The sequence below is a fragment of the Nuphar pumila genome, chromosome 2, assembly GCF_984573655.1.
Source record: "Nuphar pumila chromosome 2, dmNupPumi1.hap1.1, whole genome shotgun sequence".
Classification (NCBI taxonomy): Eukaryota; Viridiplantae; Streptophyta; class Magnoliopsida; order Nymphaeales; family Nymphaeaceae; genus Nuphar; species Nuphar pumila.
In genome coordinates this window covers 133,113,066-133,130,541 of record NC_143250.1, presented here as the reverse complement: position 1 = coordinate 133,130,541, position 17,476 = coordinate 133,113,066, and positions in this window count along the sequence as shown.

Sequence of the window (17,476 nt, the reverse complement as noted above, 5' to 3'; positions counted from 1 at the left end):
CTCTCATCTTCAAACAAACTCCTTCTCCCTCAACCTCTCATCTTCAACAGCCTCTCTCTCTCTCTCGAAGGTTCCTCTCCTTCTTTAAGAAGGGAGCACGCAGGAGAGAGGAGGGGCCCGTCTCCTACCTCTCCATCGGCATCCAGCATCCTTCCTCGCAGCCATCGTCTCATACCTCCCCTCTGCAGCCCGTTTCGGTAAGTATCTATTCCTCTCTTTCCCTTTGAACTCTCTATTAAATGGCTGTGAATACGCTTTGTTCTCATAGATTTTGTTAATTTCCCCAGTTCACCTTGATTTTCCCCTTTTCCTTTTTTTTTAAAAAACACCTCTGTAACGCTGGCTTATTACTCATGATAAAATCGGCTTACACAGTGTGAAATTGATGGAATGTTTATATTCCTACACTCTGATCTCCCTTTTTTTTTTATGATTCCCTTTTGATTTTCATTTTTTCTTTGCGTTTCGTGATGTTTAAGACCTTGTTCCATCGTCTGAGCATCGTCCCATACCAGCAGCTAGTAATCTGAAACTCAGATCAGAAGGGTTTTGAGATCCGGCATCTAACCATGGGTCTGCTGGGCAAGCGGGTCTGCGTCAATCCTCATTTGATTTTACCTTTCCTCTTCTTTTTTTTCATTTACGCACTTTAGTTTTACATGGCCATTTCTTTTTTTTTTATCAATTTCGTTAATAGTTTAATGTCAGCATCTATTACCTGAGCAGTCTTGACCATACCTTCTCTTTTACACCCTCGATATGTGCAAATCCCCTTGGTCGAGCTTTTGATTTTCTGTAGCTTTTACTTATTTTGTTTCATAGTATTAGATCATCCGGTATCTCTCATTCCAATCTCCCTATACTGTCTTTCTGTCCAGCCATTATAGTCACTCTAGCAACCGAGAATCGTTACAATAGTCCCCATGCCAAATTTGAAAATCATAGGGGTACTATGTTACATTTCCACAGCCGTTTCCCTCTTGTTCTGTTTAGCATCTGCTCTGTGATGCCTGGCATGCGTAAACAGGTTCCCCAGGGCAGAATCTCGTGAGATGAAGAATGCCTGATATGTTTCAGAAGCCTTGGATGAGTCTGTTGCTCATTTCGGATTCCATTTTGTATTTTATTTCCCATACAAAAAGGGACCGACATTATGTAAAGTTTGTTCTGTGTTTGAAGCCAAAATTATGAGAGTTGATCCTCATTTTTGCTCATAGTAAAAAAAAAAAAACTGGGCTTATCCCAGATGGGATAGTCATATTCAATGCAAGTGAGATTGTAGATTTTGGGAATATCCAGGATATGTGTTTAAAACTACCCTTGGCAGATCAGAGTTCATAGATGACCAGATCGAATCAGGTAAGAAAGATACACTACAAACACCTATTTACCTGTTGCAATCATCTCGTCGCTATATCCATGCCCTCGCTGCCCCTTCATTTCATGAAGTATCTTTTTACTTGTTTCCTTGTTAATATTTTAGACTGCCTAATTCAGTTGTATGATCCCATGATATTTCACTCATGTTATCCTTTTCTTCTCTCTTTCTAAAAGCATGCTATTTTCCTTTTTAGCTTTGGGTTAACTTTCCTCTGTTGCAGTTGTTGGCGTCATTAAATTGCAGTGCTCTGGGTGTTGATTTTTTTTAATATCCCTTTATCACCTCGGCTTCTTCCACTGGTTACTCCAATACAATCCCCCGCAAGATCTAAAATCTTGACCTGAGAGTGTCGCGTAAGAGCTATTGATTCGAGGGCACATCATTAAGGACTGGCGTTCAAACTCTGAAAGATCCCCAGTACATTTGAAGTTGCTTAAGGATTTGCGCTGGGACAACTGCAGTTTGTTCATCGTCTTCTGATGCTCAGATCTGGGATTTCGCATCCACGGATATCCAAAATTTCAAGGTAAACCGGAGTTGAAAGAATCATTTCCTCTGAATAGGCCACTGGGCACTAGAATGAATGATTTTGCTGTGTTAATTTTAGTAAACTTCAAATCTTTGTCCCCCTCCTTTTCAAAAGACAAACGAAAGAAAATATCACGGCACCGGTGGGATTGGAAAGGATATGTATTGGTCGGTGAGAACAACCTGATAAAATTATCTCACATACATTGATGCAATGTTATTCTTTATTTTGCCAGGTTGTATAAGTATCTTACTATTAAAAAGGTATTTGGCACCTGTCGCTGCTGATTTTCATATCAGGGACTATCCATTCCATGTTGCCATTTTCATTACATTGATAATCAGTATGCAGCATCTGCATATACTATCCCTTGTGCATCTATCATATAGATCTCCCTGATTGAGTCTATTATCTTCTGCAAATACCACCACCAATACCACCAACTCACTCCACCCATACATTCCTGCACAACTACCACTGCCCAACACAACTTTTGCCCTCTGTGCTTAGCACTGTGCTCAACCTCACCGACTACATCTTACCTTTACCCGTCACAAAATGTTTTTACTGCTAAAGGGCTGCTTACAGTAGCCTGAATATAACCTGTCCCTTCACAAGCATTTCCTTTCCAGCCACACTACAGTCCACCTGCGTACCCTGCTGTGTGGATATAACTATATTTACCTTCTGATAGCTATGCTATCCGTATAGCTGTGGCTATATTCCTGCACTTGCCCTACACAACCTTCACCTTCCAAAAATGCATTATCACTACATCTATTGTCCACCAATACAGTACATCCTTGTTAATATTTTCCCAGCAGATGCCCCTGCATCTGCACATTGTTACATTCATAATATGTTCACTTATCCTTGGTGTTTTATCACTTCCTATCCATTTATCTATCACTGTTCACCCATGGCTCATCTTTAGCCCACACTTACTGCATTCACTGCAGACTTTCACAGCAATACATCACTGCTGCCACACGTTTTCCCTGTTATCTTAGCAGACCAATACCCATTCGTTGTTGTATAACATGTTTCATTATCTCATCCACCATTTAGCACCCCACCACTACATGTTAGTCAGTTGCATTACAACCATCAGTTGTATTCACCTCATTGTGTCCCAGTCGATCCATCCCCTGTCACCTATTTTCATTCATATTTATATTTCATATCATATGGCCTTGCATAGTAGCACTGATTCATCATGTTGCAAACCGGCCACATTATTCCACTTATATATATATATATATATATATATATATATATATATATATATATATATATATATATATATATATATATGTATGTATGTATATATACATATATGTGTATACATATACATTCATATCCTCATACACATATGTATATAAGAGTACGTATACATGAGTATATGTACATAAATACATATCAATTGTATCTTTTTCCACATTTTAGATCTCAAATATCTTGACATATGAACATTTTTGCTATTGACATCTATGTAGCATGTACAGTTTCCTTCCATTTTCCATACTAACTCAAGTGTTTTTGCAAGGAATATGTGGAAAAGATCATTATTTGGAGTTGTAAATTCCATTTCATGTATTGTAATAGTTAGATCTTAAATGAGAATTTACATTTCATGTTTTAGATAGAATGAATGAGCATTGTAAATATCATGAATTACTTGTTTTCATGCTTCTTACCTTTATTTTCCAAAATCTCACAAATGGGAACACGAATGGCACGTGCACCATTTCGTAAGAGGTAATTAATCCTAAGTTGATGATTTACATCAATGGCCATAGTCGGGATGTAAACAAGACTTAGGATTTTTATCTTTTACAAAATAACACTGGATCCACATTGGATCCATTTTCAAAATTCATCATATTTTCCTTAAATATTTTCTCCTTTTATCAGAATCTAACTTAAAATTAACTCAAAATATATACCAATGGCCATAGTCAGGGTATATTGAGAGTTAATTTCATTTTAAATCCTATAAAAGCACCAAATGTGTTTCATTCTTCACCTGAATTTAAATATAGATTATTATATAATAGATTCAATGACCATAGTCAAGGATGTATTATATCTTCAATCTTATTTTAATTCATCTAAAGAATGTAATAGCTTTTCAAAAAAATCCAATTTCAAAAATTTAAATCCATTCATCATTTAGGATAGAATTACATCATATTTTTAAAATTTCTTTTTCATAAATCCAAGTAATTCTTTCCTTCATTTCTTAGATCAAAATCCTATTCATAAATTCAAATTCAATTCTACTTCTCAAAAGGATTCGAGAATTCAATTTCAAAGTCTCATTTGACTTTGAGACTTCAGAATCATCTTATATTTCAAATTCCAAATTCTATCTTAAATTTAAAACCCAATTTAACTTTGAAATTCATTTGTATATTCAAGATTTAAATTCATTTTCCAAAGTTCAAATTAAACTTGGAAGTTCTTGATTCACCTTCTGAATTTAACTCCAAATCCATTTTAGGATCCAGGATTCAACACTCGTATTGAATCTCAGACTTCTGATCCAATTCCTCTTTAGGATTCAGAGTCCAATTCCACTTTTGGATCTCAGACTTCAGATCCAGCTCTACATTGGATCTTAGAACACAGATCCACATCCATGTTAGGATCCAGAACCCAACTCTACATTGGATCTCAGACTTCAGATCCACATCCATGTTAGGATCCAGAACCCAACTCTACATTGGATCTCAGACTTCAGATCCACATCCATGTTAGGATCCAGAACCCAACTCTACATTGGATCTCAGACTTCAGATCCACATCCATGTTAGGATCCAGAACCCAACTCTAAATTGGATCTCAGACTTCAGATCCAAATCCCTCTTAGGACCCAGAACCCAATTTTATATCGGATCTCAGATTTCAGATTTTAACTCCATCTTTAGATCCAATTTCATTCCCAATTCTAGATTTCAAATCCAATTCCATTTTCAGATCTCATCCAAAACTCCCTAAATCCATTTTCTATTCTTAAATACCATTTGATTATCTCAGATCCATTCCAAACTTAAAAATCCAAATTCAATTCCATCTCAAATATTCATTTCCTTTCCTAAATTCAAATTCAAATTCAAAATCCATTTTTGACTTTGAAACTTTATTTTCTTTCATTTCAAAGCTTCAAGTCATTCTTTCTCATTTATTCTTCCAATCCTGATTTACTTCAAAAACTTAGAACTCCTCTGATCTATCTCAAGTTCTAAGTTAGATTTTACCATTCAAAACCATTTTCTTCACTCTCATCTCAGAAAACTTGGAAATTTTTCAAAACATCTTTTCAAAAAGAGCATACATCCTTGCATTGCACAAGCATGATTCTTTATGCATTTAGATCTTTAGGATAAATTCTTAGATTACATTTAGGCAAAGCAAAAGGGCATAGATTCGATCATTGGTTCGATTACCCCTGGTAAAGGCGCCAGGAACGGTCGAACCTCGTACCGACGAGCGAATCCCGTCTCTCCATTTTCCCGCAAAATATTTTCAAAACAGAGGCGAGTTAAATTTCTAAATATTTTTAAATAAAGGTCAAGTGAGACCGCGCAAAAGAGTTTCTCTTCTCTCTCTCTTTCTTTCTTTTCTCTTCTCTCTTTCTTTTATTTTCTTCCCTTCAAAAAGGAGGAAAATAGAGGCTGGAAAAGGAAAAGAGAAGGAAGAGAGAGAAACCACGAGAGAGGAAAATTTTTGCGATGATCACATCTCCCCAATTTCTGCACCTTACTCTCACGTTGCTTCTTCTCAATCTCCAGATTTTGATGCATGGGTTCCCAATATTTTTTGAAATAGTTTGGGTCATTTTGTCATTCTTTATAATCATATGCTATGGCACGAACACCTCCTTTATTCTAGCTATACAATTATTTTCTGAAGTGTTCGTGCCAATTCACATTCATGGCCCCACCACTATTCATCTTCCTTCTCACTTCCATTGGCTGCTTTGGGGTAGATTGACCCAAGCCAACTTATAGGAGAACTCAACTACCATGCTGCAACTCGGCTTCAGATTTGCTAAACAACCAAATATCACAGCTAGACAATCTCACAACCTCAGCAACAACCACTTAGTCCTCGTCCTCTCCATCTCCATATAATCTTCACAGAACCTGTGCATTGGAGATTGTGGTTTAGGTATAGACATAATTATTCATGTTAATCAATGCTAGATATTAAAATGATTTATAATGAGTGCTAAATATATTACAATGATTTATAATAATGAATGTTAAATGCTAAAGCGATAACACTTTGTACTAACGAAGACAAAATCCTGCAACGATCATTACTTAAGAATGCTAAAGATTACAATGATTTACACTAATGAAAGTTAAATGCTAAAGCGATAATGATTTGTACTAAGGAATACAAAATCCTGCAACGATCATCACTTAAGAATGTTAACCATTATAATGATCTATACTAATATGTTAAATGCTAATGTGATAATGATTTGTACTAACGAAGATAAAATCCTGTAGTGATGATTACTTAAGAATGCTAAATATTTCAACGATTTATACTAATGAAAGTTAAATGCTAAAGCAATAACGACTTGTACTAAGAAATACAAAATCCTGCAACGATCATTATTTAAGAATGTTAAACATTAGTACACTTTATACTAATGAATGCTAAATGCTAATGCGATAACGATTTATACTAACAAAGACACAATCCTACAACGATGATTACTTAACAATGTTAAACATTTCAAGGATTTACACTAATGAAAGTTAAATGTTAAAGTGATAACATTTTGTACTAAGGAATACAAAATTCTGCAACGATCATTACTTAAGAATGTTAAACATTAGAACAATTTATACTAATGAATGCTAAATGCTAAATGCTAAATGCTAATGCGATAACGATTTATACTAACGAAAACAAAATCCTACAACGATGATTTCTTAAGAATGCTAAACATTTCAACGATTTACACTAATGAAAGTTAAATGCTAAAGCGATAATGTTTTGTACTAAAGAATATAAAATCTTGCAACGATTATTACTTAAGAATGCTAAACATTAGAACGATTTATACTAATGAATGCTAAATGCTAATGTGATAATGATTTGTACTAACGAAGACAAAAATCCTACAATGATGATTACTTAAGAATGATAAACATTTCAACGATTTACACGAATGAAAGTTAAATGCTAAAGCAATAACGATTTGTACTAAAGAATACAAAATCTTGCAATGATCATTACTTAAAAATGTTAAACATTAGAATGATTTTTACTAATGAATGTTAAATGGTAATGCAATAACGATTTGTACTAACAAAGACATAATTCTGCAACAATGATTACTTAAGAATGCTAAACATTTCAACGATTTACACTAATGAAAGTTAAATACTAAAGCGTTAATGATTTATACTAAGGAATACAAAATCCTGCAATAATCATTACTTAAGAATGTTAAACATTAGAACGATTTATACAAATAAATGTTAAATGCTAATGCGATAACGATTTGTACTAACGAAGACAAATTCCGGCAGCGATGATTACTTAAGATGCTAAACATTTCAATGATTTGTACTAATGAATTATAAATGTTAAAATGATTGTAAACGATTTTAAACCATTTACCTCATTTAATTGCAGTCCATCTAAAATGAATTTAGCAATATCCCCCTTGACATTTATTGTAGCCCACCGACCAATCTTGAGAAAACCACAAATCACAGGGTCATACGCAAGGCAACAATATGCTCCCACGCCCAGGCCTACAAAAATAATATATTAGTAAGACTATAACCTTCAACGATCTTAGTCTACAACTACCAAATATGTAATAAACAATTACCTAGAAAAATGGCCAAAACCTTCAACGGTTTTTGTGTAAAACACACACAAAAATTTATTTCGATTCAGGTCGGATCCGGACTTGACCCAGATCCTTTGGAGGCACTGCCTTCCTCGTTGTCTTTTAAAGACAACGAGGCAAGGGGGGGGGGGAGAGGTTCTCGAAACCCCTCTTTCCCCTTTGCTCTCTCGTCTCTCCCCCGACCGACTCCCTCTCCTCTGTGTTGTCGAGCACCGCCACCGACGACCCCCCTCCTTTCGGTGAGCTCCTTCCGAAAGCCCTAGGTATGCATCCACCTCCCCTCTTTTTCTCCTTTTCCCCTCTCGCTCTCTCGTTTCTTTTTCTCCCTCACTTCTTCGTTGCGTAGGGAGTGAGTCGAGCCGCCTCCCTAGATCGCAGGGGAGGGGCAAAGCCCCTCTCTGCGACTCCTTTTAGCGAGGGAGAGGGGCAGAGTCCCTCTCTGTGTTGTGTTTGGTAAAGGAGGGGCCGAGCCCCCTCCCGGTTCCCTTTGGTTGCAGAGGAGGGGTACAGTCCCTCCCTGCACCCTTGTAGGTAGGAGAGGAGGTCGAGCCCCCTCCCTGTTCCCTGTTACGGCAGGGGAGGGGGTTGAGCCCCCTCCCTGCCTCCTGTTACGGTAGGGGAGGGGTTAAGCCTCTTCCCTGATCCTTGCTCCCTGTTACGGCAGATGAGGGGGTTAAGCCCCCTCCCTGCCTCCTGTTACGGCAGGGGAGCGGTTGAGCCCCCTCTCTGCTCCTTGTTACGGCAGGGGAGGGGGTTGAGCCCCCTCCCTGCTTCTTGTTACGACAGAGGAGGGGTCAAGCTCTCCTCCCTGCACCACCTTTAGCAGGGGAGGGGCCCAACCCCTCCCTGCTTCTTTTTCGGTAGGGGAGGGGCTCAACCTCCTCTCTACTCCCTGTTACGGTAGGGGAGGGGCTGAGCCCCTTTTTCTGTTCTTTGTTTTGTCAGAGGAGGGGGGGTCGAGCCCCCTCCCTGTGCCTCTTCTCTCTTTAGGCAGAGACATCGCCCCTGCCTTTGTTGTTTTTCGACAGGCAGGGGTGAAGCCCCCTGCCTCTCTTCTGCTATGTCAGGCAGGGGTGCACCCCCCTGCCTCCTCGTTATTTGCTGACAGCAGGTTAGCAGAGGCTCGCAACCCCTGCCCCTGCTTCTTACGTTGTTAGTAGGTGCCCAGAGGCACGATGTCCCTGCCTCTGCTTCCTTCACGTCAGAACGACGACAATGTCTCTGACCTTCTATTTTTGGTGTTAGCATGCTAAGAATGTCGCTTTTGTAGCTCATACAATGTATCTCGCTCACGCTTTGCGATCCGAGCCGTCAATTGTTTACACCCGTAGACGCCAGCAAGCTCGCAACTCTCCAATATAGGGAAAGATTGTACGGAGGACTTGGACAATTTTATTAAGTTCAATTAACTAAAAACAACCATTAAATAAATAAATAAATAAATATATATATATATATATATATTTATACGAATACGCACTTAACTCAAGGACGCAGTTTCGCGATCCTTGTTCTTTACCTTTTGTCATGTCTTTACTTTGTCGTCGCGCTTTGCGCTCAAGCTCTTGCTTTTGCAAATGCTTTGTTATTGCTTTGCTATTGCAGATGACGATCAGGTTTTCGCTCATTGCATACGATTTAGAGGCATCCTCGTGGAGGATGCAAGAGGCATTTACTGCTCTTCTTTTTGCGACAAGAGTTGAGTAAGGAGCTTAGCGATTCATCATTGTCGAAGGAGAGGGATCCCTAGCAGGGATCCAGATTCTTTGAGTACGTAGTCTTGCAGACGAATCAGGGTTCGAGTGAACTTCTTAGCTGAGGGATTTTGTTGAAAAAACTGTATCCTGTCTATCAAGGTCGGTATCGAGTCATGCGAGGCATGTAGATACCCCGATAGCAGATGAGATTCAAGATAATCACATGCCAGATGTTGGCACAAGTTGTTGGCAATTTCAAAAGATAAAGAATGCAAAGCAAAGTTTGAGAAACATTACATCTTTATGAAACACTCCTGTTGAGGCTTCTATTGAGGAGTTATACCCCTTTCATCCTATAGTACTTGTAGTCGTGCACTATACGCTAGTACTGCGATGATCGAATGAGATGGTCGTGTAACCTCGAATAGTGCTAAATGAATGATGTTGTAATCACATAAAATGATGACTATTCGCCTTCATAGGCAAGATGCTCGAGTGGTTTAAAGACCACAGCATATAATGAGTCATTAGTTAAGCAGCACCTAACACACCCATTTGCTTCTTGTTGTATGTTAAATGAAAGGACAAAGCTGTACAAAACTCCAATGAACAGGTGGTTAACAACCACCCCACGGACAATGATCTGGCCTCCCCAGTCATTGGAGTTAGGGGGAAAGGGGCTATAATAGTTAGCTCAATACTTTTGTAGAAGTTGGATGCATCTCTGGCACTGCTTAACTGTCTTTGAAGAATCCTCTCTCGGCTAAAGTTGTCCCCTTATGAGAGGACTCAACTAGTTATTCGTGTTATTGAAAATACATAGAATAACAGACGTCCAAACTAGTCTTAGTTGTTTCTACGTTTTGCCTGCGCGTACCCGTAGGCCAGTAATATTGAAACATAAAGTCTGTTCACACTGGTTGATTGCTCGCTTGCTCGATAGTTTATTATGTTGCTCGTTGAGCTATGCACGCCTGTCAAGGCATTACTCTATTTGGTTAAACTACTTACGCAATTCTTTCCTAAGTAATAACTAGCTTTTCATACTAGTTAAGTGCTTATAACAATGGCATTATGCCAGTTGCTACATATTAGCATGTGACTTGCTTTACCCCTTGATCGAATTGCTTGGTGTTTGTTGTAACGTAACACTTGTTGGCTTGCATCTCTTATGATTGATATGATTGCATACAACTCGTAATCGAAAAAATGGTGGCAACTAGGACTGATGTAGCTGCTTGTCTTATAAGCTGCTTACATATTATGATATAACTGTTACCGCATGATTGCCTTTCATGTGTATCGTATGAATTGCTTGCAATGCAATAGCTTGTGCCTTATGATTAATTTAATTACTTGCTAATGGATTGAGTCATTTGATGGTAATTGTATATATTACGAGCATTGTTATGAGTGCTTATCTTGTTCCGTTATTTTGTTTGGCTGTCAGATAGAGTTAGTTACTCTTCGCCTATAGAATCAGCTTGATTTTCATATCTGTGTGTTCTCATGTGTCGTTTACACATGCTTTGAGGTCCTATTTAAGGATTGCAATGTTCCTTGTGGCAATAACATGATGCATAATATTATATGTTTTTGTGTGATGTAATTGATATGCCACGTGATAAGAAATGTTAAAAGTATACGATAATATGTTCATGGTTCATGGAACCTTATTAGAGGAATGGGTGATCTTGTGTTTTATTTTACCATGTGAAGTGATACGATGCATATTGCTGATATACATGCTTGTGCCCATATTGTGGCTAGTGACCCCAAGAGCGGTTAATTGTTCGGAGCAGTCATTTGTGTTGATGCATGTATCACTAAGTATGATATCTGTTGAGGACCTGATCTCCAAAGAATTATCTGCGAGGGCGTGTATGATCAAAACTAGGTAACCAACTAGAGTGGTAGATTCTCTGTGAGGATATACACTGTCCACGAATGGGTAGCCGCAAAGACGGTGAACTTCTGTGAGGAAGTGTATGGTTCAAGACCAGGTATACCATCTAGGGCAAAATTTCTTATAAGGTTATACATTTCCCAGACCAGGTGATCCGGCATTGATCTTTTTTATTGTAATTGTGGCTATCGACCCTGAAAGCAGTCATTTGTGTTGATGCGTGTATGAGAATGATTTTCATTGGATATTGCATTTGTTGGGGGATCAGATTCCCAAAGGATTCTCTGTGACGGTATATATGATCAAAACCAGGTAACCGGCTAGAGTGGTAGATTCTCTTTGAGAATGTACACTGTCCACGAACGGGTAGCCGCAAAGACGGTGAACTCCTGTAAGGAAGTGTATGGTCCAAGACCAGATATACCATCTAGGGTGGTTTTCCTTGTGAGGTTGTATATTTTCTGGACCGAGCGATCCGACGTGGATATTGTGTTTTTGCTTACCATAAAAAGTTATGGTGAATTGTGATGATCTTATGAGATTGTTTGAGATAGCCAATTATGAATCTATAGTTCTGGTTTTCTGTTTTAGCATGATTACATGCTGAACCTTGATGTAAGAATCAAATCTTTAGCGATTTTAGATCATGATCATGTTTTGGACCTTCTATAGAAGGGTGGGCTTTTTCTGAAAGTATGACGCATTAAGTGAGTCATAACATGTGTCAGTTGGTCGCGTAAGGCCTTGAGAGATGAGAATTAATTAAGGTTGTTCAAGAAAAAGAGTTTGTTAGAAATAGTGTGAGCAACAAACGATGACCTGATAATGATTAAATGCAAAGACTCTATTCAAGGAACGAGAACAAGCTTGTGTGGTGGTTCACAGCTTACGATCAAATAAATCGTCTTGCTACGTTTTGACAGTTGTGCTGCTTGCTTGCTTTGAACTACTTACCTGCTTGCATCGCTTGCATTACTTACCCGTTTGCACTGTTTAACTGCATATCTGCTTTAAACTGGTTAGCATACTGAATTAAATGTACTTAATTCAGTTTCCTGTAGTCTCTCTTGTGCACCTACTAGTTTTTCGTGAAACTAACCCATTCTATGGGTACAGGTGATGATTAGGTACACCACAGGCGATGGCGTGATGACAATATGGTTTCAAGACTTCTTCTTCCTGCTCTTAGCTCATGTCCTGGATGTTTTTAGGTTTTGTCACGGATTTTTCTTTGGATATCCGAATTTTGTGAGTTTTGGTTCTTTTAGCTAACGTGCCCAAAGTTGTAAGCTTGCCTTCTGAATTAAGAAAAGAATAATCTTCCGTTGATTTTATAAACAAAGTCTGGAGGAAAGAGATTTTTTCTAGTCTTTTGCCTGTTTTCTGAAATGTTCGCAAGTTTGAATTTTTGGGGCATTACATTTTGTATCCTTACTCGCACGGTAAAGTTGACTGTATAAGTGTGCAAGCAAAACAACACCCCATGCATAGTTGTCGACTTCATCTAAGTCTTCCAAGAACTGCAGCCACAGGTAACTTAACCTCGAACTAGATAAATCTAAAAATAAAGAAGGTAGATGCACAACTCTTGGTAAGCTCTTTCAGATGCACATGTAGCGAACCGACCTTCCCATTTGTTACAAAAAAAAACTTTCAACGATAAGGAATTGCTTCCACCAAAAACACATTGACCTCAGTCCTCCATCGACATTCCTAGAAGGGCCGTGCACTTGTTCTTTGCGTTATAGTTTGAATCCCGTGCTAGGACAACACTTCCATGGCACTTAAGACCCATAATTAGCGCCACATCTTCTAGGGTCATGGTGATATGAAAACCATCAAACTGGAATGTGTTTGTCTTATGATTCTACTTATTGACCAGGTAGGTCATGGTGATTCAACACGTTTCAAAATAATGTTGGTCTAGAAAGCCGCCGAAGTACATATTTTGTAATCAGTTCTTCTGATATTCACTTAGCTGTCCAAACCACGACAGAACTACAAACCACTGACACCGCCCTCTAAGCTTTTCACCTGGTGTTCTACTTCTCTTATGACCTCCCTATAATACAAAATAGCATATTATTCGTATCAAATCACAATTAGTCTTATTTGTACTTTTGCACGTCGTTGTACACAATAATCGCTATATATAATAATTATTGTTCACTCACTAACATTATAATCGTATACACAATAATTGATATTAAAGTAATTGCTATACGTATTAAGCGTTATACATAGGTCACAATAATCACTATACATAGTAATCGTTATCACAGTAATCGCTATACATAATAATCGCTATCACAGTAATCGCTATACAAAATAATACATATCACAGTAAATCGTTATGTAATCGCTATACGTACTAGTCGCTATTACGGTAATCACTATACATAGGTCACAATAATCGCTATATATAGTAATCGCTATCACATTAATCGCTATACATAGTAATCAATATCACAATAATCGATATACATAATAATATCTATCACAGTAAATCATGACAGGTATGAGCCATTTACGTACATTGGTCATACTTTTCTCCTCTTCATCTTCTCCCTCCATCATCTACCTTTCTTGTTGTCCCATCATTCCTTCCTCCTCCTCCCTCCTCTGCCTTTCTCGCTCCTCATTCATTCTCTCCTCTCCATCTTCTTCTTTGCCTTTCTTATTGCTCATTCGCTCTGCCGCCTCCTTCCTCCGCTTTTCTACTTCTTCCTTCGCACATTCACGTCCCTCCTCTGCTTTTCTACTTCTTCCTTTTTCGCAACTTCGCCTCCCTCCTTTGCTTTTCTATTTCTTCATTTCTTTCACTTTTCTTCTCTTCCTCTTCTTGTTTTTTCCTTTCCCTTTCCTTATTTTCTCCATGTTTCTTCCTTTTTCTTTTCTTATCTTCCTCGTCTTCCTTCTTCTATATCTGACTATCCTTCTCTTCCTCGTCCTCCTTCTCCTTCCTTTGACTTTTGTTATTTTCCTCATATTCCTTTTCTTGCCTTTGCCTTTCCTTCACTTCCTTGTCCTCCTTCTCCTTCCTTTGCCTTCCCTTCTCTTCCTCATCCTGATGCTTCTTCCTTTGTCTTTGCCTTTTCTCTTTCATCTTCATTATTTGCCTTTTTTATCTTTCTCCTTCTCCTTCTTCAATTGCCTTTCCTTCCTTTCCTCCTTCTCATTATTTTTCTTTTGCCTTTCCTTCTCCTTCTTCTTCTTTAATTGTCTTTCTTTTTCTTCCGCCTTTTCCTTATTCTTCCTTTAACTCTCCTTCTCCTTCTTCATTTGCCTTTTCTTCCTTTGCTTTTCATTCTCCTCCTCCTTCTTCATTTGCTTTTCCTTCTCTTCATCATTCTTCTTCTTCATCATCTTTATTTTTTTCTTATCATTCTTCCTTTGCACTTCATCTTTAATATCTGATGAATCAAGCTCTGCATTATACAATTCGAACGCTTTGTTACTGTCTTTATCATTCTCAATCTTCATTATATTTTGGTACGTTTCATAATGCTCATATATATCAGACTGGTGGATGATTTCTTCAGTAGTCATCCCATCGAACGACAAAGTCTTTCTTGTCTTACGAATTTTAGTCATTGCTAACATGCACAACACATAAATTTAACTGCATCATTATATGTTACAACTGCTTCCTTAAGTATATATTATTACAAAGTATCACATTTGCTATATAGTCACTAACATTATAAATTGTCGCAATATTTGACTTCATAAGTAAACATCGTTGTAAGATTTAGCAAACTTAAGTACAAATCGAGGTAACTTCATAAATACATATCGCTACTGCATTAAACGTATAAATCATTGCTCCTTCAAACGTACAAATCGCTACTGATTTAAATGTATAAATCATTCATGCTTTAAACTTACAAAGCGTTGTAGAATTATACCCTTCATAAGTACATATTGTTATAACGTTTGAGCTTCATAAGTAAATATTGTTGTATGATTTAACAAACTTAAGTACAAATCATGATAACTTCATAAATCATAAATACACATTGCTACTGCTTCAAACATATAAATCGTTGCTGCATTGAACGTACAAATCGCTATTGCATTAAATGTATAAATCATTGTTGCATTCCAATGCACAAATCGTTGTAGATATTTAACCTTCATAAGTAATATTGTTGTAATGTTTGGCCTTCATAAGAACAGATTGTGCTAACTATTTTCGATGCCCAAAAGGTGGATATATACAAATTGATTTGTTTGGGTATGAAAATAAGTGTTATTTAGCATGCATAGTATAATCAGTTGTAAGATTTAACATTCAAACTTATAAATCAATTTATTTACATAACAAAACCTTACACGAAACTCACCAAAATGATAAGAGTTTTGGTAATCCAACAACGGAGGAGAAACACCCAAAAGGTAGATGCAACCAATGGTGACAACGATGCTCCCACTACGCAGACGACGTTTACTGCTTAGGGCAAAAATAAAATGTTTGGACTTTGAAGAGTTCAGATCATCCTTCATTTTCTGGATGAAGCACATTTTTTGTCTTTTTTTCTAACGGTCATTTCATGGCATCCTCCCTTTTCTGGATGAAAAACATTTTTGTCCTTTTCTTGAACCATCGTTTTATGGAAGGAATGTCAGAAAAGGATACTTAAGTCTTTGCAACTGCACCCGACTCTGACGCTAAGTGATGCCGACACATACGAGGATACGAGCCACACATGCTTATATACGTGGCGCTTATTCAACCCCCCCAAAACGCACCTGCGTGTTCGCGGGGGAACATATAACCTGCTTTGGTCACTCTTTGGTGGGATTTTAAAAGACAAGTGTGAGGGTATTTCCAAAACAAGCAAACTATGGACTGTTTTAAGAGATGTAGGTATTTGGATTTGGATTGGATCCTATGTGATCCAGTCCAGATCCAAACCATAACTTGGTTTGGTTAGCATCTTAGTTGTATTAACTAAAATCCAATTTAGTTAATGTAACTAAGTTATATTACGTGAAATACCAATCAAATCCCTATTGCTAATTACGTTCATCAAAGTGCTTTATTAATAATTGGAAAAGGACATCCATGCCCCCAATAAAAGTTGATTGAGCCGGTCAATGTAGATTCGGACAGCTATCACACTCGGTCATAAATATTCCCATAACTTTTCAGAAATAACCCTTTTGCCCCCGAAACTTGCCCGGCATATTCCGGATCCCTTTTAACTTTGTTTTTGAAGAAATCACTTTATTTTTGTCTGAAATTTCGATGCGAACACAACAGTGTACTCCAAAGTCATGAAAAAATAGTTAAATATTCACTAACTGTGGGAATAGACGCTATGTCATTAACAAAATTTTGATTATAAATATTCTTTAAATTTTTTTATTATTACAGATGAGTTCACTGAGTTTGTCAACTACATTCAATAGATTACATGAACGCAAAATTCTGTAAAGTATCCCTTCAAATAATAATGGCTTTCTTAATAAAATGTTATAAAGTGCTTGAGGAGCACCTACACTCACCCAATATAAAAGATTGGTATAGGTTGCATCCTCTCAATCAGATCATATTTATGTTTAACATAGATTATTTCATAGGAATGGTGCCTTGAATCATGTTTTTTTATGTAAAAAATAAATTTTTTTTAAGTCACAACATTAGCACATTATTGGCCATTAATTTTTGAAGATTAAAAATTATGTGCTTATGCCACAATCGCATGATCTAAAATTTGTTTTCTACCAACGCTCATATATGCAGGGTTTGATCAATAAAACAACTCAAGATGAATAAAGAATAGTTTCTACCAGGCATAAGCATTTAGGAGGCACCCTATCACTAATCTTGTGGTATATTAGACACCGGAAAAGCTCCTCATTTGGTGGTTAGATAAATTCAAACAAGAGTGTGTACCACTGTAAGGTAACATGGGACAGATCTACCATATATTTTTTCATATTATAGACATATATTACATTCATCATGTTTTGAACTGGTTAAAAAATGCAGACCCAACAAAATCTCAACCAACCAGTAGCAATAGCATGCCTTAACAAATAAGCAAAAGCCAGAGCTGTCTTAGCATTGGGA